This window comes from Argopecten irradians, chromosome 2 (genome assembly GCF_041381155.1).
Source record: "Argopecten irradians isolate NY chromosome 2, Ai_NY, whole genome shotgun sequence".
NCBI lineage: Eukaryota > Metazoa > Mollusca > Bivalvia > Pectinida > Pectinidae > Argopecten > Argopecten irradians.
The window spans coordinates 28,405,014-28,430,764 of NC_091135.1; the positions used below are offsets into that span (position 1 = coordinate 28,405,014).

Genomic DNA, 25,751 nt, shown 5'->3' on the forward strand with positions numbered 1-25,751 from the left:
CTTTATAATAGTCTGAACTCAGAGGTACCTTATATGAGTCTGGACTCAGAGGTATCTTATAATAGTCTGGACTCAGAGGTACCTTATATTAGTCTGGACTCAGAAGTACCTTATATTAGTCTGGACTCAGAGGAACCTTATATCAGTCTGGACTCAGAGGTACCTTATAATAGTCTGGACTCAGAGGTACCTTATATTATTCTGGACTCAGGTACTTTATAATTGACTGGACTCAGAGGTACTTTATAATAGTCTGAACTCAGAGGTACCTTATATTATTCTGGACTCAGAGGTACCTTATATTAGTCTGGACTCAGAAGTACCTTATATTAGTCTGGACTAAGAGGTACTTTATAATTGTCTGGACCACAAGGTACCTAATATTAGTCTGGACCACAAGGTACCTTATATTAGTCTGGAACAGAGGTACCTTATAATAGTCTGGACTCAGAGGTACCTTATATTATTCTGGACTCAGAGGTACTTTATGATTGACTGGACTCAGAGGTACCATATAATAGTCTGAACTCAGAGGTACTTTATAATAGTCTGAACTCAGAGGTACCTTATATGAGTCTGGACTCAGAGGTATCTTATAATAGTCTGGACTCAGAGGTACCTTATATTAGTCTGGACTCAGAAGTACCTTATATTAGTCTGGACTCAGAGGAACCTTATATCAGTCTGGACTCAGAGGTACCTTATAATAGTCTGGACTCAGAGGTACCTTATATTATTCTGGACTCAGAGGTACTTTATAATTGACTGGACTCAGAGGTTCTTTATAATAGTCTGGACTCAGAGGTACCTTATATTATTCTGGACTCAGAGGTACCTTATATTAGTCTGGACTCAGAAGTACCTTATATTAGTCTGGACTCAGAGGTACCTTATAATAGTCTGGACTCAGAGGTACCTTATTTTAGTCTGGACCACAAGGTACCTTATATTAGTCTGGACCAAAAGGTACCTTATATTAGTCTGGACCAGAGGTACCTTATATAAGTCTGTCATGGTCCCAGAGGTACCTTATACTAGTGTGAACCCAGAGCGAACTACCTTACACTAGTCTGAACCCAGAGGTACTTTATATGTACTGAAACCCAGGGGTACTTTATATTTACTGAAACCCAGAGGTACTTTATATCTACTAAAACCCAGAGGTACTTTAATTCTATCTATTCTGAAGATTAGGTCTGAATCATGCACAATATCTATAATGGATTGAGAAATGAGCACAACCAGCCAGAAAATATCAGGCAAACTAATGAATGGCTATCTCAGGTCATTACAGAAAATGACCACTGTTTGATGGTCAGCTGTCAGATATTGGGATAATGAAGTGACCAGTACACATGCCTGACCAGATACCATCCCAATCAGAATACTGACCATCAATCTCCAGGACTATAACACCATGAGATCAACCTCATATTTTGTAATTAGGAAGTTCCTGTCAGGGCAGGTGCCTGTTTTGACAGGTTGTAAATATCTACGTTTATATAAGCAAAGATTTCATATCATTTCTGCAAAGTTACAGATGGAATGGTTATCAAAATAAAATAAAACGTTTGTGACTTTGATATGAGACCATAACTGTCACAGTGGATCAAACAACTGCCTACTATTCATTTAGTATGGCTGCATGTTTAAATCATTTTAATAAGTGACTGCAATTCATGATTTGACCATGCATATAATAAAGTAACCATCAGTTCAACTGCCATGTTTCATGTTTATTACATTCTATGTACAATGTCTAATTAGGAATAATTCCACAACAGATACAAACCTATAAACTTCTATATTATACAAAAAGAAACTTCATCAATAATATATCTCAGACATAAAAAATAGATCTATCATTGTAACTTTATAGATACATATTGTATAGACATATTATTTGTAACTTAGATATACATATTGAATATATGTATTATTGTAACTTATATCTTATAACTTATATCTTATATACCTATTATTGTAACTAGATACATATATATACTGTATACATTAGATCTACTATTGTAATTTAGATACATATTGTATAGATTTTATATGTATTATTGTAACTTATATCTTATATACCTATTATTGTAACTAGATACATATATACTGTATACATTAGATCTACTATTGTAAGTTTAGATACATATTGTATAGATTTTTATATCTATTATTGTAACTATATCTTATATACTATTATTGTAACTAATACATATATACTGTATACATTAGATTATACCTATTATTGTAGTTTAGATACATATTATACTGTATACATTAGATCTACTATTGTAATTTAGATACATATTGAATATATGTATTATTGTAACTTATATCTTATATACCTATTATTGTAACTAGATACATATATACTGTATACATTAGATCTACTATTGTAGTTTAGATACATATTGTATAGATTTTATATCTATTATTGTAACTTATATCTATATACTATCATTGTAACTAGATACATATATACTGTATACATTAGATCTACTATTGTAATTTAGATACATATTGTATAGATTTTATATGTATTATTGTAACTTATATCTTATATACCTATTATTGTAACTAGATACATATATACTGTATACATTAGATCTACTATTGTAATTTAGATACATATTGTATAGATTTTATATCTATTATTGTAATATCTTTATACCTATTATTGTAACTTAGATCTATTATTTAACTAGTATATTGTTACATTTTATATCTACTATTGTAGTTTAGATACATATTGTATAGATTTTATATCTATTATTGTAATTTAGATACATATATACTGTATACATTAGATCTACTATTGTAGTTTAGATACATATTGTATAGATTTTATATCTATTATTGTAACTTAGATACATATATACTGTATACATTAGATCTACTATTGTAATTATATACATATTGTATAGATTTTATATCTATTATTGTAACTAGATACATATATACTGTATACATTAGATCTACTATTGTAATTTAGATACATATTGTATAGATTTTATATCTATTATTGTAACTAGATACATATATATACTGTATACATTAGATCTACTATTGTAATTTATGATACATATTGTATAGATTTTATATCTATTATTGTAACTTAGATACATATATATACTGTATACATTAGATCTACTATTTATTTAGATACATATTGTATAGATTTTATACTATTATTGTAACTAGATACATATATACTGTATACATTAGATCTACTATTGTAATTTAGATACATATTGTATAGATTTTATACCTATTATTGTAACTAGATACATATATACTGTATACATTAGATCTACTATTGTAATTTAGATACATATTGTATAGATTTTATATCTATTATTGTAACTAGATACATATATACTGTATACATTAGATCTACTATTGTAATTTAGATACATATTGTATAGATTTATATATCTATTATTGTAACTTAGATACATATATACTGTATACATTAGATCTACTATTGTAATTTAGATACATATTGTATAGATTTTATATCTATTATTGTAACTAGATACATATATACTGTATACATTAGATCTACTATTGTAATTTAGATACATATTGTATAGATTTTATATCTATTATTGTAACTAGATACATATATACTGTATACATTAGATCTACTATTGTAATTTAGATACATATTGTATAGATTTTATATGTATTATTGTAACTAGATACATATATACTGTATACATTAGATCTACTATTGTAATTTAGATACATATTGTATAGATTTTATATCTATTATTGTAACTTAGATACATATTGTACAGATCTATCATTGTAATTGATTAAAACACATAGTAAAACTGTGACATTATTACAGTAAATATGTGACCAGTAATTTCAGGGTTAAAGTTCAAGAATGTTACAGTCAAAATGACCATACATTCCAAGGTTGAAGTACAAGACTATGCTGCTGTTCTGTGTTTATTTGTAAACCTTCACCAGAGTGACCTGGGTTATTTGAATGATCAGATTGAATCTGTGTTGAGTTTACTACTGACAACCAATAAGTAAATGTAATGTGGATCCTCCTCAATTTGTAGGTCTAGGTGTTTAAACATATAAACAAGATGATCCATTACAGGGAGAACCACCTTCTACAGATACCAGGCCACTAGTCATCTTACATCTCATTCAAATCTCTCCAAAATTCAGGACAAAGGTGATAAAAAAAATAAAATTTATTGTTAATAATTTGTGTTATTTTTGTAACAACTTTTGAGACTTTATCTCTGGTACAGAACACAAGGTATGAACCAGCATACAGGTCACGTACATGAACAAACATACAGGTCACGTACACACAGTATGTTCAGGTGAAGCTGACAATACTGTGTGTGTTTGTCATGGGAAACAGCTGGTTTATTAACCTACAAAAATTCTACAATTCACAAAACTTGAGGTGTATCAACTGATTGATGTTACTTTGTTACCATGGAAACTAAACCCAAGGTAAACCACATGTTCTTATTTACTGTAAACAATTGAAGGGATTGGCTCCAGTTAAAACTGGAAGGGAGCACTTTCTGCACTCCCCTGATACTCTCAAGACACAAAATTAAAAAATACAGGCTAAAATACTTCAGAAATTCCACACACTGAATATTTGTGTTTAATTTAACTGGATTAGGTGTTTTATTGTGAGGAAATTCATCCATACAAAATCCTTAAAAATTCAGTTTAATTAAATAAATCAAATAATGGAAAATATTGATTTCACTGAACAAACGTAATGCATCTCATAAAGGAATGCATATCAAAATTTTGATTACGTTAAATGAATGTGTGACTATCTAATACATTATACCTAATACATTTTTCCCTTTAAAGAAACTGAGGATTCTTTTCTCTTTAAGATCAAATGTTATCACATGTAGGTGTTTTAATACCTTTGTTATTTCTTAGTTAAAAGTGATCCTGATATTTTCTGATTAAGAAGAGAGAACCTGACAATATATATGCCAGACCTTTGACATATACAAACATAAACAATCCTTGCTAATAAAATAGTAAACTAAAACACACAGTATTTATATAGTAAGCATCCCTATAGAAAGCTCTACGTAGTTCCAATCTAATGTCAACAGCTACTTGTTCCCACCATCACCATGATATTCTTCAATTTGTCATAAAATAATGTCGGCCTAATCGTTACTTGGGGATTATATATCACAGACATTGAAAACCGATTGTCTGAAGATTTCTGTTTGCCAAATGTCAAATACAATACTTAGGCTGAAGCTGAACAACTCCACATCGCCTTTGTGAGGGAGGCACGTGGTTGTCATAGGAAAATATTCAAGTGCATAAAATAGCCTACATTTTTTTTACAAAAACAAACCATTTATATAGTTTATCATTGGTCTATTTGTAACCATTGCCATTAAGAAGATACAGTCCTGGTATGCAAAAATATTTGTGTATTGTTTTAGAAGAATATCTGTATATCATAGATAAAGGATAGATTGTAAGCTATTCAAAAAAACAACTGCGCTAATTCTACCCTTGATTAAATCAAAATGTCAACATTACATAGCGTAGAGTTAAAATTCTACTAAAATTTGTGTCTTTACAAACAAGGAATCTCCCAAAACCTGACAAACACAGCTATTGAAGGGTATATTTTCATTGACAATCAGACTAATCACTATTGATGTAACCCTATAGAGGTAAGAGCCATATATGGCCTATATCCACAGCAGATTATTCCCCCTGTATACTGGCACCAGGACCTGAGACTTCCTTTGTGACATGACAGGGTCAGAGGTCGGCAGTATTAGGGATCAGACCCGAAGAACCAGGAGCCATCAGGATTTTCCCTCCAACATACCAGAATGATACACAAGGTCGAGCAGACTACACAATCAATAAACTTAGAGAAAATATGTGCCAGCCACAGTTATAAAGCAAACCAAAACACTGCCTCTTACCTTTAATTGAAAACTCCAATCTTCTCCAACTCTAGCCCTTGAACACCACTTATAAATCCAAATTGGAAATCCTTTTTAAGGTCTTGCTCCGGGAGCATAAGTCATCATTTTTGGGGTAATTTAAGCCAGGAGAGAAGCGGTGTGTGTAGGAGATGTGGCTGACAATACTATGACTGGCTCCAGGCTGTATAGCCTAGGGTTCAGTACCAGTGGATAGCACTGATGAGGCTGAGCCACGACATGTGCTCCAGGCTCCCACAGAACACCCAACTACCTAACAACACTGCAGGAGACCTTTAGAATTCCTCTCCCTATGTAAGCCTAGTTACACACACCTGAATTTTTCATTCAAGTGTCTGTTTTTTTAATTGTTGGTTGTGTCCTGCTGCCAGTCTGTGTGATGGAGAGATACATCTGCTGGTCGGATGAGCTGAGCTAACATCCCCACAGACACATGTGCTGCCTCTATTGTTTCCTTTCCTTAACACCTTCTGAAAATGTTTTCATTTAATGGCTGCTAGTGTTTATGTAATTATAGCTGGACATATTTCGGGAGTAAATAACAGTTCCAACACCTAAACGGGAGTGTACAGTCTCTATTTCCCTCAGGATAGTACGTCTGAGTCCGTAAAACACTACTGTTATGGCATTTAAATAAATGGACTACACCACAATCAGACAAATAATTGGACTCAAAAAGAATAAAACAAAATGTGTCACGAGAATGAAGAGTGTAAAAGTCACTTCATACAAGTACACAAAGAGCTTTTCTTTACATTTTAACATACATGACAATTCACTGTGTATATGATCGTATACTTACATAATTATATAAATAAGTCACTTCATATCATAACATAGCATATCAGTCTATGTATGCTTTCCCTTTTTACTTTTTTTTTTTTTACTTTTTTCACACCCCAAGTTGAAAATCAAAACAGTCTAAAGGCAACTAGATGTATCAAGAACGTCTCTGCTCAATTCCAATTATGTAGAGATTATTGAATCACCTAAATTTAAGGATTTAGATACTGGATATTCTCCCCTTAGTTAGAATCTTAGGGAACTTGTGTAATCATGCACCCACAGACACCAAATTATAAAAGTCAATCTAATCTCAAACTTTCTGAATCTGGGAAGCTAACGTCACAAGTGAGCAAAAGTTGTAAGCAACAGATGTGTCTTATAATTACATACCTCTAGAACACTGCGCCCAGATGTTGTTAAAACAGTTGGGGTTATCTTCTTATTTCACCAAGAATCTGTTAATAAATAAAAAGATATTAAGTAAACATAAGTCAAAGCCAATAAACTTCCTGACTCCATGAAATATCACGTACATGTATATGTAACAAGTTTTTTTTCCTTACAGTAAGATGTCAAAGAATTTGTGAGAAATGCAAGTTTGTGTCAGTTAAACGAAACAGAAGGCATAATAAAAATATCAATCATTTTAGCAAGCTACGGCCTGTATATAAATCTATAAGCAAATAACATTCACGGAATCCTGGTAAAAATAGATAGATTTCCACGAGACCTGCTAACTATGAAGATAAAACTCCTGTAATAGACAGTTACTGCAGACTATGTAAAGGATATCTACAATCAATGCACATTATTGTGGGACCAAACCTCGTTACATCTTACAGACAAACCGTTTGGTATCAGTGTGTGGTACATCAGATACAATGTCTGTCAGGGAACTGTATACACCTTTATTGTCAAAGCAGTGCACTAAGTCACATACAGTCCCTTACAGGGCTTACATATGATTCCTTTGGTCCTTAAATTAGTCTCAACACTGTCAAAGACTCTAAAAAACTAATCCTTGTATCTTTAACATAACACATCCCTTCATCACATTGATCTTTATCCCAAGTCAATAATTCTCTTCACACAAATACAGTTAGATAGCCACTAGCTACTACAAAGACACCTCACCCATAAACTGCCCTTGCTATTGGAGACTTATGATTTTCACAGACTTCAGAATTTCACAAATTACATATAGTGTTACAATATCAAGCATCCATAGGATGAAATGTTCTATGATGACATTGAGTGGATAAGGAGTTTCAACATATTCCCAAGTGCAGCCTTTCAAATTCTTATATTACATAGGACATCTAGTTGCCCAGTGGTACTGACCGATTGGTTGGTGGTTTTTCTCTGCATATACTGCCTTTCCACCACCTGTCCTAAACCTGACATATGTCCTTATATGGTCAAACATGTATTATTAATTCCTTCTGTACCAACTTAAGCTGAAATGACCATGTGAACATCATACTTTCACTAATAAGATATGTTTAACTGTACATGTATACATATAACAGACTGACACCTTCGGATTGTGGCAAGGCATGGGACATTTCAAAGTGTGGCATTTCTATTATGTGGCATGATTTATAGCGACATTGGTTTAATGACCATGTGGTAAATTTCATTTTGTGGCATTCTTTGGGGTTGAAATTAAATGTGTGTATTTTAAAGTAAAATTTGGTCTAGGCTAAATCTCAATTCCTTTATTTATTGGAACATGTGTCTGTGTTAAATAAAGATTTGTGCTAAGATATATATCATTAATTATTCTAATTATCATTTGTTTGGATCTGATATTGCTTGTGCTTTTCAATCTTGCCAACAGTAGTCATTTTCTTTTCTTCCCTTCCTAAAAGCAAACCAATGAAATATCAATTTTTCTTCCTCCTTTGCTAAAAGCAACCTTTGCCAATTCCTGCAAAAAATCCAACGATCATTCCTGCCAAATCCTTTTCCTCCTTTGCTTACAAAAAATCCAACGATCATTCCTGCCAAATCCTTTTCCTCCTTTGCTTACAAAAAATCCAACGATCATTCCTGCCAAATCCCTTTTCTCCATTGCTTACAAAAAATCCAACAATTATTCCTGTCAATTCCTTCCCTAAAAACTTCCCTTCCTTACAATAATCATTCCTGCAAATTCTTTTCCCAACTCCCTTGCTAAAACTATCCATTTCCCTTTTAAAACAAGTATTCTGCCAAATTCTTGTCTTCCTCCCATGCTATAAGCAATCCCTCCTGCCCATTCACTGTTTCTTCCTTTGTGTAATTCAGCACTTTTTATCAATGGTATGATATCATAATTACAAACCATTTGTTTCTATAAGTGATGATGTTTACAAACATTTTTTGTTAGTGTGCTGCCAACTCAACATCTTACAATTTATAGTATCAAAAGAGTGAGCCCAGCCAAATGTAAGTTTGGAAGGGTTGAGATGGCAATATGTATTAGTCTACAAGTTTCTCTATCAAGGAATATTTGTATAATTATCATGTATATGCTTTGGTGTGAGTAATTGTAGATAAAATAGCAATCGTCAGATTCCTTTCATACAATAATCAGAATAAAATATACAAGCACAGAATAATTCTATAGCATTTGACAGCTTACCTTGGTGACTGCTGCTGTAACACACCAGTTCCTTTTACTTCTGATAGCTGTTTGATATATCAAATACACAGTGCTGTCCTTTTTGATATATATATATATATCCTTTTGAAACATTTGTATACATATAACTCTATTTTCTTTTCACTAATATGCTATCATAACCATAAGAAAGCTTTTTTAAAGCATATTCTTAATATCTCCCAAATCTAAACATATCTTTTTTTTGCCTCTTAAACATAATCAATTGAGTTGAGGTCTACTCCAACAAAATAATGTTTACACTTACAGTTGTAAATACAGTAAGGATACTGACCTGAGTCCAATATATATCTATGTAAACCCATTTCTACATCTCTATTGAAACACATCTAGTGTATCATACCTATATCTAAGTTACCTTGAAGATCATTTATTTCTCTAAATTTCATCTTTCTTTACAGAAGACTATAAATACATATTTCTCTGTTACCTTGACGACTCATTACTTCTCCTGCGTTGTTCATTCACCTTCACTATCTAAAGTTGCATGTTGCCCTCATCAAAGGTATGATATTGTCTGATACACAATAAAACATAATTCCCCACTAAAACCTGTTCTTCATTTACTCATCATAACTGTCTCTTTATTATTTATATTGTCCATAGCGTCTGATATCAAAGCTTCACACAGACCTAGTACAGGTTTGGTAATAAGTCACCTGTCTATGGCTGTACTGATGATGTAAGGCTCTAGTAAGTAATTGTGTGTGTGCGTAATACACAAATACACAGGATAGTACCCCTGGAAACCAATCACAAACTATTCTATTCTTCATAAAAATACACGAAAAAACATTACTGAAATATTTGCCAATTAAGTAAATCATTTCTTCATAATTTATTTCATCTTTCATAAACAATAGATTAATTTTTAAAGGAAATATTAATCATTCATAATTTGTCTGTTTTATTTTTTCCTTTTTTCTCTTGTTTGTTGTGGTTTTTTCCCCCACATTTTTGATTTTTATCTTTCTTTATTTATTTTATCTTCCTTTTTTATATAATTGCAAGTACACTTAAATTAAACAGATATTTACTCATGATAAATCTTTCAGGTATGTTTTAAGTTCAATTAACATTTTTACATATAATTCTTTTTGCTGTAGTTGTTTTTATCAAGAGTTGCAACTATGTCAGCAATTTCTACACTGACATTTATAACATGATTATTAAATTCAAATCTGATCAGATTAAAACTGTAAAGTTTATACTTTAGTTGCTGTTAAACATAAGGTGCTCTATTTTGCTAAATGTTTAGATCTATCAAGTAATAAATGTAGACAGGAATTTTAATTAAACTTTAATTATTTGATAAAAAATTAAGCCCCTACCGAAAGTTCTCTGTGGTCTAGACTGAATAGGAACCAGACGTCAGCTAATGAACTAAAATACATTTATCAGGTAGGCCTCACATCAAAACATTATAAATATTTAATGCTGATAAAATGATTAAAATTGTCTGTGTGGAGCATTAATATTATGAGGCAATTAATCTCGTTCTTGGAATATAAGGAATCATCTCTCCCACCTTAGTGTGATATATATGACAAGCCACCACCAGCATGCTCAGAAATCTAAAAACCACAAATTGAGATTAAACACTCATTGAATGGACAGATTTAAGTAAAAGTTTCAATGATATCATTCAACTTGAATAAATTTGATACTACTGTTTGTAATTTTGTAAACAGGAAAAGAAAATTTTAAGGTAGAATTATGTAGTAGCGCTGGCTACCTTGTGGAATACGAATTGATATTCACATCAGCACAGACCAGTCTGGTTATCAACTGCCTGAGATAGAAAGCAGAGAAAGTTTATCACACTTCCTAAAATATTGACTCTTTGTCATCCTTTTTTTTTTTTAATTCTACGATGAATACTAAGTCTAGCATGTCTATAAAAATCACCCAAGGAACAAAGAAAAACTGCTCTTTATTATATATCGGCAAGTGTTCTTAACCAAAAAAGGAGTGTTCTTATTTCCCAGGTTCGTATGGTTGTTAATGTATAAAGATCCAGTTGTTTTAAAGCAGGTTATAATGTACTGTCAAACATGAATGTCAGATAGCTGGCTAACGTATCCATACAAACTCAAGTCAAACCTTACATCATTGGCATTTTCAAAAGTATTTAAATATCTCATATATCTTCATTTTTATGCTCCCTAATTATTGAAGTTTAAAAAATGACATGTATTGTGATAAATGTTTAATCTTGTGCTATAATAAATGAATTCAACAAATCAGCAGGAAAACGCATTAAATATAAAACTGGTGAAAATTACATTAAATGTTATCATCAGGTATAGCACTCTACATAGGATTTTACTGGCTTTATACAACATTTTATCATCTGTGCAATATACACAGGCACTGATACACTATCTCTATAACTCTATTCTTACCTCAACAAGTACAAAACAAGTCCCTAATTACTACACACGAGATACGCTCAGGTGACTATTATCCAACACATTTTGTAACCGTTACTTTCTATAGATACAGAATACTACAGATAACTTCATCAAACTATTACAGCATTATTGATTTACGATAAATATTGAAGTTGGCCAAGTTTTGCTGCGTTAAAATTTCAAACCTGATAAGACTTCAGCATGAGCTTACCAATAATTTCTTGTCAACAGCATGTGGTATTATTTTTTCACTATATAATACATATACAAAATGTACATACCAAAACACTAGGATATTGTGGAATAAATCATTTATATCTATCAAGATTTACACATCAACAATTAAAGCACAACATTTTGACAGGAAATTCAAATTGAACCTTCATGCAGATCAACAACACTTTGTTTTTGTTTTTGATTTTTTTACACAGTATACACTGTGTTCATAGAAATTAGATATGTACCTCAGAAACACATGTGAGGAAGGAAGACAATTTCATGTACATATACTAAATTTAATTTTCTCTGAAATTCTCTGCATATGGTTAAGTCTTTATACTCTTGTAATTTGAGATTTGTTGGTCAGAACTCAGAACTGGATGTCTGTCCAAATGATAAACCTTATTCAACCCAATAAGCATCCCATTACAATAAGCGCACCATGCCAATAAACACACAAATTCAAATAAGTGTGCCATGCTCATAAATGAATAAGGCTTTAAGTTTACAAACTTATCTTTAGATTAAAATGCAGACTGGAGTTATGATCAGCAGAGAAATTCTTTATTTTATTTCATTTGCAAACAAATCTATTTCTGACTATGTTAGTGCAATGATAATCTTAAAGCCCCTGCTGATTATTCTCAATTTTTAAAATACCCCAATGGTGCTTATTTGCTTAGATATGATATCTGATTTCTTATCTCAGTACCTAGGATTAATGGAAAATATTGTTCTTATACTTAATTGAATGACAAATTAAAATAAGTTTACAAATTACTAATCAAGATAAGATCATTCGGACAGGATACATGGGTTAAACTTTACAGAAACATTCCAGGACTTGGGGCCCACCTAAGGTCTAGGTTATCAGATACTCAAAGACAGGAGAAGTATCTCAACATTTGAATCCTTGTAAACGTTTATTACAGTTCTTTTAAACTAAAACAGAATAATTAAAGAATTGCCAACAGAGACATCTTAATAGTTAACAGAGATATCTCATAATTGTCAACAAAGATATCTTAAAGGTCAAGAGAGATATCATAATGGTCAACAGAGATACCTTAAAGGTCAAGAGATATCATAATGGTCAACAAAGATATCTAAATGGTCAACAAAGATATCTTCTTCATAATCAACAGAGATATCTTTAAGGTCAACAGAGATATCTTAATAAAGGTCAATCAAGATATTTAAATGGTCAACAGAGATACCTTAATGGTCAACAAAGATAACTTTATGGTCAACAAAGATATTAAAATGGTCAACAGAAATATTGAAATGGTCAACAGAAATATCTTAATGGTCAATAGATATCTTAAAGGTCAACAGAGATATATCTTAATGGTCAAATGAGATATCTTTTTCATAGTCAACAGATATATCTTAAAGGTCAACAGAGATATCTTAATGGTCAACAAAAATATCTAAATGGTCAAGAGAGATATCTCAAAAGTCAACAGAACAGAGATATCTTAAAGGTCAACAGAGATATCTTAAATGGGCAACAAAAATATATTAATGGTCAACAGAGATATTTTCTTCATAGTCAACATATACCTTAATTTTACCAGAGATATCCTAATGTCAACATAGATATCTTAATTGTCATCGAAGACATCTTAAAAACTGCAGCTCCTTGGTTAGATTTTTGTGGCAATTAAATGAAGACATGAAATGAAGGTTCTTGGTTTTAGCAAGGATACCAAGATAATTTGTGGTCTTCATCAAGGCTTCTAAGTGATACATCATTAAAACAGCATAATTAATTACACTTTAATCTAAATCTCATTTCAGGCGTTCAAATAAAGATTTCTTTTTAACAAAACCTGAATGTAATTTATTTTACAGGCAATGCTTCGCCCAGTTCTTTCAGGATTATCAAGTTACTGGCGTGAAATTAAAAACCTTAATAACCAGACGTAACATTATGATTTCTTAGTAACCCGTACTGACAAATCTCGCCCACTTATCTAGCGTTCAGGGAGCTGCAGAACATTACTCCCAATACACTAATACAAGACAATAGAGCTTTATTGTAGCCGAGGGACTTTGATTGGTTTCAGAGGAGCATTTATATCCCTTTTAAAAGTCAGAGGCACATCAACTTGGCAATGATATTCTGTTATATAGAACAGAGAAGGCGCTACACATTCTCTTTTACTGCTACAGAAATTACAAATGGAATCAGCCAAGCTTGACGGATTGATACGGATGGTTGTAATCGGTGTTGTAACTCTATACGTTATGTAACACATCTAGTGACACTTCTGGTTAAACACATATGGCCTAGCCGAGTATCCTAAGAGAAATAAAGAGTTACCTTAATATGACGGGACCACCATGTAGAAACAGTTCCCAGAATTCACACATTCAGCACGAAACATTGAATGATTTCTTATTCACTACACAATGCAAGTACACATTTTATCAGAAGAACATTTTCTGCTAGCTTTCCAGACATATCCCCTGATATTTGATAAAGTATTTGCCTGTTTGACTTTCCCCCAGAATCAGTGCAATTCCTCACGATTGAGCGCCCTCTCGTTTGATTATGTTTGCCTGAAGACGCTGTGATGGGCTGACGTCTCTCTAACCCCTTGCCCTGTAGTACATGTAATCACCATTTCTTTGTGTGGCCAGGCCAAACCTCATGATCACCAACTAGTACTGTACATGCGATTCCTCAATTCTCTTAGACTACATGTGGCTTGTATACTTAACTAACTCACTAGGAAGCTTATGTTCTAATGAGTTCTAATTAGACTTAAGATCCTGGAAGTCGTAAAATGATTATATGAATACCAATTCAATTAATCAAATTAAGTTCATAAAACATCAAGGTAATCTCATGCTGTTCTTAGATATTCTGAACAAATATTAAAAGGAAAGTGTGTTCAGCTAGAACCATATTATTTTTAAAGTGTAATGGACAAAGGTTAAATTGTCAATTACATATAATTTATAAAAATCAATTAAGATTGGTGAAGATATTAGAAACATCATACCAATAAACTGTTTTAAATCCCAAATCTGTTGGATTTTGTTATATATGTATAACTGAGAGAACATCTGTGAACTCTGGACAGACTGTGAAAGGACAGCTAGGTTGTGGTTGGACATGACACAAAGGGAGGAGACCAACAGGCAACTTTAGATGGAAAACTCTTAAAATCTGCTCATCCTTTTATAGCATAGAACTAAAAGTTTTGATACAAATAGATAATGATATACAGCGGATTGAAGGTAAAGAAAAGGGGAGATCAGTTTGGTATAATATGCAGCTCAATATGATCAATTTAGATTAATGAACTACAAACAAATAACTATATAGCATAAAGTTATTACTAAGCAAAGGGGGAGATAACTTTAATATTGTGGTAATATCAAAAATATCGAATGACTATCAGGTACAGCTGGTGTCTGTCAGTCTATAGGTGATTTCAGTATAACTATCAGGTATAGCTGGTGTCTGTCAGTCTATAGGTGATTTCAGTATAACTATCAGGTATAGCTGGTGTCTGTCAGTCTATAGGTGATTTCAGTATAACTATCAGGTACAGTCTGGTGTCTGTCAGTCTATAGGTGACTTCAGTATAACTATCAGGTACAGATTGTGTTTGTCAGTCTATAGGTGATTTCAGTATAACTATCAGGTACAGATTGTGTTTGTCAGTCTATAGGTGATTTCAGTATAACTATCAGGTACAGCTGGTGTCTGTCAGTCTATAGGTGATTTCAGTATAACTATCAGGTACAGCTGGTGTCTGTCAGTCTATAGGTGATTTCAGTATAACTATCAGGTACAGCTGGTGTCTGTCAGTCTATAGGTGATTTCAGTATAACTATCAGGTACAGCTGGTGTCTGTCAGTCTATAGGTGATTTCAGTATAACTATCTGGTACAGTTGGTGTCTGTCAGTCTTTAGGTGATTTCAGTAAAACTATCAGGTACAGACTGTGTTTGTCAGTCTGTAGGTGATTTCAGTATAACTATTAGGTACAGCTGGTGTCTGTCAGTCTATAGAAGATTTCAGTATAACTATAGGTACAGATGGTGTATATCAGTCTATAGGTGATTTCAGTATAACTATCAGGTATAGCTGGTGTCTGTCAGTCTATAGGTGATTTCAGTATAACTATCAGGTACAGATGGTGTATGTCAGTCTATAGGTGATTTCAGTATAACTATCAGGTACAGCTGGTGTCTGTCAGTCTATAGGTGATTTCAGTATAACTATCAGGTACAGCTGGTGTCTGTTAGTCTATAGGTGATTTCAGTATAACTATCAGGTACAGCTGGTGTCTGTCAGTCTATAGGTGATTTCAGTATAACTATCAGGTACAGCTGGTGTCTGTCAGTCTATAGGTGATTTCAGTATAACTATCAGGTACAAATTGTGTTTGTCAGTCTATAGGTGATTTCAGTATAACTATCAGGTACAGATGGGTGTATATCAGTCTATAGGTGATTTCAGTATACTATCAAGTGCTGGTTCTGCCCTGGTCTATAGATTTTACATTAATAACATTGTTAATGATTGCTACAGAAGTAGAACACTGCCGGGCACTTTTATTGACAATATATACACCTTTAATTCAGTTTGCTGGTTTTGATTACATTTTGGTTGTTTATTTCCCACACTAACAATAACAACTACTGACGTTCATCAGGACATCCAAACAATAAATTCTGCGGTACAAGTCATAAACATCCCCAACCTAAACCTGATATTGTCGCCATTGATTTTTATCAATTGTAGACGCTACACACCTGATCCGTCGAGGCAAAGTGCGGGATCAGAACGTTTATCATCAATAAACTTTGGCAAAAAATACCGGAGATGGCTATGTATATAATGAGAAATACCTTAGATTTCTCCTTCGGTCAATTCTTACTTTTATAACTCAAATTCAAAAGAACGGAGATCTCCTTTGATTAATCTGAGTATTCTAATTAGGTTAATTATAATGTTTCATATCAAATAGGCACACAACTAGTATAAGTATTTGAAACTAACAGAGGTACAAAAGACAGCAATTAGGTTTTAACAATTCTCAATTCTCACAATGAGGCATTTTATACGACTTTAAAACAAACTATCAAAGAAAGAAAATGTAAATATTGTCAGCTGGTGTTTTCCTGACAGTATTGGAGATTGATTTTTACCAGCAGAGAATGGAGCAGTAACGATTCTCTACTGGAGTTACTGCAATAGGTAACCCAGTCAGAGAACACATACAAGGGGAATCACTCATGCCTTTATATACTAGTCTGAGGGCCTAGAGCTCAAACTTTAAGAGAACAGGAAACATCCAAAGTATTTAATTTGTCCAGTTAGTGAAATTTACGGTACAAGTCCAGTTTTAATCCTAATTCCAGAAAACCAAATAATTTTTTTTCTAAATTAAGAAAGCAGTTTCTCTTTTACTATGTTTTGGTTTGAAGTTTGGACTAGGAAAATCTACATGTATTGAGTCATAAAGACCAGAAGATTCATCTGTCTGATGTCCTATTTAGGTAGGGAAAGATTAGGTTTATCTGAGGACAAGCAGCAGGGAAGGTTGGTGGTCAAGATCTTATCATACTGTTAAGGAAGTCACAGTCACTTACCAGGTATTTATCTTTGACCTTCACCAAATTCCTAGGGGTCTATATTCTGTAATTACAATTCCATCAACATTAACTTCAGTTAGGAATATTATGTGTAGAATAAGTATGCTAATTACATACTTATATGACAGATATGCATAAGTTGGTAGAAAACTAAATGGTTCTTTACCAAAAATGTGAAATAAGTTATACATTTAATGTAATTATAAATACTAATACTATAGCCTGGATGGAAGGAATCAAACCAGAGATATGTTAGGAGGAAACACCATGAGGTCAGTGACCCTAATGACTGAACTACAGAACTGAGAATCAAACCTGTGTCATCTTGATGAATATCAGTTAAAATTACACCACCACCAACCCATCTAACAAAGATGTTTACATAGAACCAATATCATTTCTGAAAGAAGAAATTCATGACCTTGACGTTAAAATCATAATCATTGATGTAGCAACACCCATCAGGTTAAATTCAGCCAAAAAACATAGTCTATATAATTAACAGTCTAGTGCAGAAACAGATATACGGATAAAAAATAAAGAGATGGACAGACAGATAAATGAAGACAGATCAACAGGCAGATGGGCACAATGACAAACACAAGCAGACAGATGGATAGACATGTAATGTATGCATTTATTTGTATCTCACCATCCTATTAAATGATAATTTTCTGTTCAGTGAATTACCTTGATAATTACACCTGAAAGCTCTCCATAAAGCTGTCCCTAAATCTGTCCTAAATCCCGACTTATACATGATTGTGTCCTTCAGTTCTTTCGTCAACAATTTATTTTTTCTCATTGTGCATTAGATCTTTCTCTTATTAATGCAAATTTGCATAATTCTCCAAAATCAGAATGAGACAATTATGTAAACGTAATCAGCTACAATAACCTCTCTCACATTTTGTTTAATTTGCTATGGAAAACTAATTGCAGAATCCTCAAATTTAAGCAAGTTACAATGAAATGAAGATTCCCCCCCTGAGGAGCTATACATTTCCCTTAGTATGAGACCCTCAGAGGAATTTTGTTTTTACATAATTTACGACATGTTCTCTGTAATTCAAATTTTCAACACTGTTCCATCACTACAGGCCATTCTTATTACAGCTAAACATAAAAAAACATGCCTATAAACCCCCCTTTATAGCTCTATTTAATTTGGTTATGATATCTAAAGTTAGGTGGTAAATCCTGTAGACCCCCAGGGAAGAAGGAAAATAACCCATAGGTATAGACTATAATACAGTAATGTTTACTTCCTTAAACTGCTGAACTTAATTTTGTAACTATTTAAATTTGTATTTTAGCACATTCCATTCATATAGTTATTGTATAGCAAATTTGGGACAGTATTCCCGTCGGGTACAGGCAAATGTGATTATTGTACATTTATTGAACAAATGAGCTATCCTTTTGGAGAAATTAGATTGGATCAAGCTTTCTGTCCTTGAGCATTATAAACCTAAATTCTTGCGAGTGGAAGGAACAAGATTGCATTTCAATGAATATCTCCCAAGGTCACCGCTCAATACCAGTAAAGGTGTACAGGGCCTGTGTTGTACATCTCTATAGTAAACGTCTAGAGGGCCTGTGTTGTACATCTCTATAGTAAAGGTCTAGTGGGCCTGTGTTGTACATCTCTATACCAGTAAAGGTCTATAGGGCTTGTGTTGTACATCTCTATACCAGTAAATCTATAGTAACAGTAAAGGTCTATAGGGCCTGTGTTGTACATCTCTATACCAGTAAAGGTCTATAGGGCCTGTGTTGTACATCTCTATATAAAGGTCTATGGGCCTGTGTTGTAAATCTCTATAGTAAAGGTCTATAGGGCCTGTGTTGTACATCCCTATATAGTAAAGGTCTACAGGGCCTGTGTTGTACATCTCTATGCCAGTAAAGGTTTGTAGGGTCTGTGTTGTACATCTCTACACCAGTAAAGGTCTTTAGGGCCTGTGTTGTACATCTCTATAGTAAAGGTCTATAGGGTTCCTTAGTGTCTAGGTACTTCTATATAGGCTAAGGCTGTGTTGTACATCTCTATACCAGTAAAGGTCTATAGGGCTGTGTTGTACATCTCTATACAGTAAAGGTCTATAGGGCCTGTGTTGTACATCTCTATACCAGTAAAGGTCTATAGGGCCTGTGTTGTACATCTCTATACCAGTAAAGGTCTATAGGGCCTGTGTTGTACATCTCTATACCAGTAAAGGTCTATAGGGCCTGTGTTGTATACATCTATATAACCAGTACTAAGTAAAGGTCTATAGGGCCTGTGTTTGTACATCTCTATAGTAAAGGTCTATAGGGCCTGTATCTCTGTAAAGGTCTATAGGGCTGTGTTGTACATCTCTATACCAGTAAAGGTCTATAGGGCCTGTGTTGTACATCTCTATAGTAAAGGTAGGGCCTGTGTTGTACTCTCTATAGTAAAGGTCTATAGGGCCTGTGTTGTACATCTCTATATAGTAAAGGTCTATAGGGCCTTGTTTACACTCTATAGTAAAGGTATAGGGCGTGTTGTACATCTCTATACAGTAAAGGTCTATAGGGCCTGTGTGTACTCTATAGTAAAGGTCTATAGGGCCTGTGTTGTACATCTCTATAGTAAAGGTCTATAGGGCTGTGTCATCTCTATAGTAAAGGTCTATAGGCTGTGATGTACATCTCTATAGTAGTCTATAGGCCTGTGTTGTACATTCTAACAGTAGTCATCTGGTTGTACCTATAGTAAAGGCTATAGGCCTGTGTTGTACATTATAGTAAAGGTCTATAGGGCCTGTGTTGTTACATCTCTATAGTAAAGGTCTATAGGGCCTGTGTTGTACATCTCTATAGTAAAGGTCTATAGGGCCTGTGTTGTACATCTCTATAGTAAAGGTCTATAGGGCCTGTGTTGTATGTATCTTGCAAAGAAAGATATTTAGAGTCTTTCTTAAAAATCTATTTCACAGTTTTGCTGTTAAGAATGGCTCCTGAATAAATTCCCACATAAAAACTTGACCCAATGACCTTCCTCTTCCAAGTCTGGATAGAAAACATCACACATTGTACATGTAATACCTCTGTTTTGTGTTAAACATTATGAATAGATAATTTTCACAATTACAGTTGTCCATAAGTGTCTGACACCTATAGCCTGCTGACAAAGTCATATGTTTTATACATCCTCACGACAACATCACATCATCCGAAACCCACGAGTCACCGCTCTACGTTTGTTATAGACGTAGATGGACAACATCCGTGACATGTCTAAATACTCACCTCCAATTGTTTTGGTGTAATAACTCTGTACAGGTTATACGGATTCTGCTCTAACTGGCCATGACCCGATATTTTCTTGTGTCTACCCTTCATTAATGCAGGATTACTACACTTGTTCATAATAAGGCATATTTTCCATTTCCATACCCAAAATATCGTGTAAGAATTGCTATATGTGAATTCAACTAGAAAGTGATTACAAGTAACAAGAGTGAAATAGCAGCTCACGACATGAGCTTATCAATCACAATCTGTTTATTTTACTGTAATAAGCTGGAGAAGTTGTAATGATGTAGCTGTGGCAGCAAGGAGGTAGTTAGGGATAGCTTAGGGACCTTGTGGTATGATGAAAGTATAATCTACGTTCTGTGTCATCGACGGGTGACTTTATATAATGTATGACTTTCAAACTCATAACACCATCTCCAAGTGGCCTCTTGGTTCTCTATCTACTTTTAATCCTATTAATCTGTATATTCTTGAAGATTTGGAATTCTAATACTAGGTTATCTCCCCCTATTTTGAAATTTGGAATCAGGCACAAAAAAATATCAAGCCATATTTTAGTGAGGTTTTTGATATTCTAGAGACTGGTACATGCCCCATGCTTGCACATACACATTTCCATTCAATGTCAAGGTCACAATCAATGCCATACCTGATCGGTATGATTGACAGCTGGTGATTGTCAATGTTAAAGCTAGACTATCTGACAGTTTCACTAGATCTGGGTTTCAATGGCTGAGTGGTAAAGGTGCCTGATATTCTGACCATTTTGTAGTCCTTTACCTCTGGATAATAAATATCATCCATGGTGTAGACCCCCCCCCCTCCCCCTTCTACTCCCTCAACTCTATTATACCAGTTGAAACAATTGTTATATTCTGAAATGTAAGTCTATTCTAGGTATGTAATTTACCAAGCATGGAATCCCAGTCCTGGTAAAAACCTAAAGATGTACATTATCGCTGCGTAAAACCTAGAATTTTTTTTAGTTTGATTGCCTTGTCAAAAAAAAAACCATTTCCTATATCTAGTAATATTGATGTGTTTGTTCATTTGGTTTAATTATAAAAGTAATAATAGCAGTTAATTAATACGACATCAGGGCTGCATCAACCATCATTTTATCATTAACACTGAAGTTTTAATGTGACCATTATATATGCATCAGCTACGTGTTGTCAATAAAATCTCCTGGTAAAGGAAGTATTTAAAACAAAGCAGCAATAAACACTAGGTAAATCATTAACCATAATCATGCATTAGGTAATATTAGCACATTAACGCCAGGTGAGCAGCGGTGCGATAAATTAACGCCTAGCTTTTTTATTTGGACGGAACACCCTGTTTTACATCCTGTTGATTTTATGATATCAAGTCAAGTTCCTTCAGGTGTCCAGGCCAAACTTACATCACATTCAATATGTTTATATATCTGTAATCAAGTGATAAAGTATCTTACAGAAACTGATGGCCTTGATAGCTTACATAATACACACGTGATAACTATATGATAAAGTATTAGGAAAGAAATACGTGTTACGATTTGCTTCTCTGATATATTCTCATCTTCATGAACCTATTCAAATTGTTTTATTCATCTGAACAATTTATCTTACTATCACTATCCAAATTCAAACGGAGACATAAAATAGAGTTATCTCCCCTGGAGTTGTTTAAAACATTGAAAAAGATAACACAAGATAACAAATTTTACTTTCAACTTCAAAACAGAATATTGAAACTACCACATACTTACATGGAATAGCTGTTCTTTTAATTATCTTTTGATAAGTCTTTTGTTTTAGTCATTTGAAAAGGAAATTGAAGCAGAAAGAAAGGCTAAATATCCTGAAATAAGGCAAATCAATTGACAAGAAGACATATGAAGGCATGACTGACAAAGGCTGAGGACACCTTAACAACAGTAGCCACTGCATCCAGAAGGAGGAAAACTAGTTATAGTGTTCAAATGTTAGACACCTTAACAGATGATCACCTTAACCTCTCAGCCACATAAAGTCATTACAGAAGTATTGGGCTAGTGTGCGAGTACTGAATATCTTTACCATAATTAAGGCAGTGTCTGACATCCAATTAACAGCCAGTGTTAATGATGAATATATCAGGTTTATAGGATTGTGAAGGAAAGCCATAACAGCAGACGAAAAACCACTGACCACAACCTAGCAACTGTTTATGTAGGTTTTGAACTATCTATGATAGAATGTTGAACATTGTGGCTGGATTGCACTTGGTTGATCATCAGTGACTAGGTAGCTTGATCAGTGGTAACAGTATTCGGCTAGTGTTCAGAGGTCCCAGAGGTTCTAATCCCTTTCTGGCTGCCACATTTTCTCTTCTCCTATTACAAACTTGCAACCCAACTAACCCACAGCAGTGGTGGTATAAGGGTCTCATATAAGACTTTGAAAAAGGAGGAAGGATTACTGAGTCACTCACCAGTGACCAAGTAGCTCAGCAGCAGTGCATTCAGAGGTGGCATGGGTTCAAATCTCAATCTGGTCACTATATTTTCTCCTCTCCTGTTACATAAGACTGATGAACAAAGACTTCTAATAGTTGAAGAATTCATAATTACAGTGTAATTGTAAAGTCTGAAGTCAATGACTATCTATGAATGAATCTACAAATGAGTATATCTATTAGACAAAATTGTCCATTGTCATTAGAACTTATGATATGTCTAACACCAACAAGGAGTGACAAAACAACATTACACCAGAACTTTAAACTTAGAAGATCCCCTATCACTATAATGGTCTACTACAGTCTCAAGCTAGATTTAAAACAATGCATCCCATAACAGGAGAAAAGAAAAATCTCCATTCAAGATAGAAAGGAACAGACCGATACATGTTCACGGTTTTGTGGGTTTTAGTTCCAACTTGTCCTGATGTTTTATTCCCTGCTACAACACGAGACGCGTTTTACCGACACCCCAACTTTATTGATGTCATAGTGGCAAGCAATTTTATACAAAATCCTAAAGGAAAGACGAATTACCCCTATTTTACAAGGTTGAAAATGAAATAAATTGAGGAGAGAATTTGGAGCTAATGCTTGACAATTAGGTCTGTAAAAGGTTTCATTAACACAAAGGTTACTCTAGTAAATATCTGTCAGCTAAACAGTGCCTGTACACAATGGTTGGAATAGAGATAAATTATAACATTGTAAATCAAGCTGACTGGCATATATTTAGACCAAAATGCAAAATCTTCACTAAAAATCTGCACGGTACATTAAAAATTATAAAATTTACTTCACCTGAATATGTCGTATTGCATTACTTTGATTACATTGGTGAATCTTTACGTAGAGAATTAACAAGATCAAAAATAACTCAAAACCGTCAATATCACCACAAATATATAACATTAAATCCTTACAAAATTTATCTTTAAAACACTTTTTAATAAGGTATATAGGTTTTAATTAGCATAAGTAATCAGAATAGATAAAATGTTGATAAAAATGTAAAATATTTGATTGCCGCATTCAATAGATAAATTGGTTGTATTTGAGACATTGAGCTTTATTAGACTGTAATTTCTACACCAGCTATGGCCAGACAGTAAATGTGATTTACGCGCGCCAATGTTTAATGACACAATTTCTTGGGATTACACAGGCTGAGAAACGGTTACAGAGACTGAAAATTACAAATCTTATTTCAACAACAACATTATCGTGTAATCCAGGACATAAAAAGTTTGGCCAACAAATATCTCATTAAGATGGCAATTTGCTGTATCCATATTGTTGTCTGCAGTTCTCACCAACAGACACATCAACACAAACAAAAACACCACTGGGGAAGAGTTGGTAAAATTTGATTTCCCAGAATGATCTGATTGAAAATCTACTTTGTTTGACTGTGACAATAAATCAATGTTACCTTAACATATAATACATTTGATTAGTTTAATCATTCAAACACAAAATCTGCACAAGAAATAAAACTTTTGGAAAAAGAACAGTACCTGTTGTCAGCACTTCTCCCATCCAATTGGTTTCTTTTGAATTCAGCTTGCCATAAACTCCAGAGAAGGATTGAGGCTTGTAATTGTGTCGAAAACTTCAATCATGTATTACATCAAAACAGATACTGGCAGTGGCTGTTTTTCACTGACTAACTCAGTGGTCAAAGTTCAAAAGTTAGTGGTCAAAGTTCAAATGCCAAAGATCAAAGCCCAATAGAATGTGGCCACTGTGCAGTATGCAATGGCAAGACGAGTTTGTTATGTTCAGACAAATATTTTTTAACTCATTGGTTACAACTTATCTAACACTGATCATGCAAATATCGTTCCAGACAACGCATCTGAACTGGCCAAAAAATTACATACAGGCAAAGAACAATCTGTTTAATGGTCAATACACAATTGGTACTGGTCAAAACACCATCAGTACTTCATAATCGTAAGTCGACCAGTAGTGAACATGGTCATAAAGACACAATCAGTGTGGTCAATCTCACATTATAGTGACTCTAAGCTGTCATAGGTTACATGAAGTAGCCACAGTAGGTCACATAAAATCCGACAATACACACCACCGGTCTGACATAAAATACATAGTACAACATGTACCACCACATTGTACAGCGATAAAACATTAAATATATACTGGTCAAGATACACAGGTGGGAGGTGGTGTGGGGTCAAAGTTAATGTGAGGTCAGAGTTTATGTGAGGCCAGAGGTCACTGATCATCATTCAAGGCAGGCTGATTTAATAATGATTGGTGGACATC

General features: G+C 33.6%; 1 protein-coding gene across 2 annotated transcripts in view; it reads right to left on the reverse strand.

The window, feature by feature from the left end:
- The window catches only part of LOC138315025 (zinc finger CCCH domain-containing protein 10-like), a 133,829-nt gene that overhangs the window by 94,840 nt on the left and 13,238 nt on the right, over positions 1-25,751 (reverse strand). Inside the window, exon 3 of one of the 2 annotated variants that reach the window (XM_069255743.1) lies at positions 7,167-7,231. The gene's annotated coding sequence lies outside the window, so the exon portion shown is untranslated. Of the gene's footprint in view, positions 1-5,969; positions 6,459-7,166; positions 7,232-25,751 lie in introns of those variants that run through there. The other variant, XM_069255741.1, reaches the window with a different exon arrangement.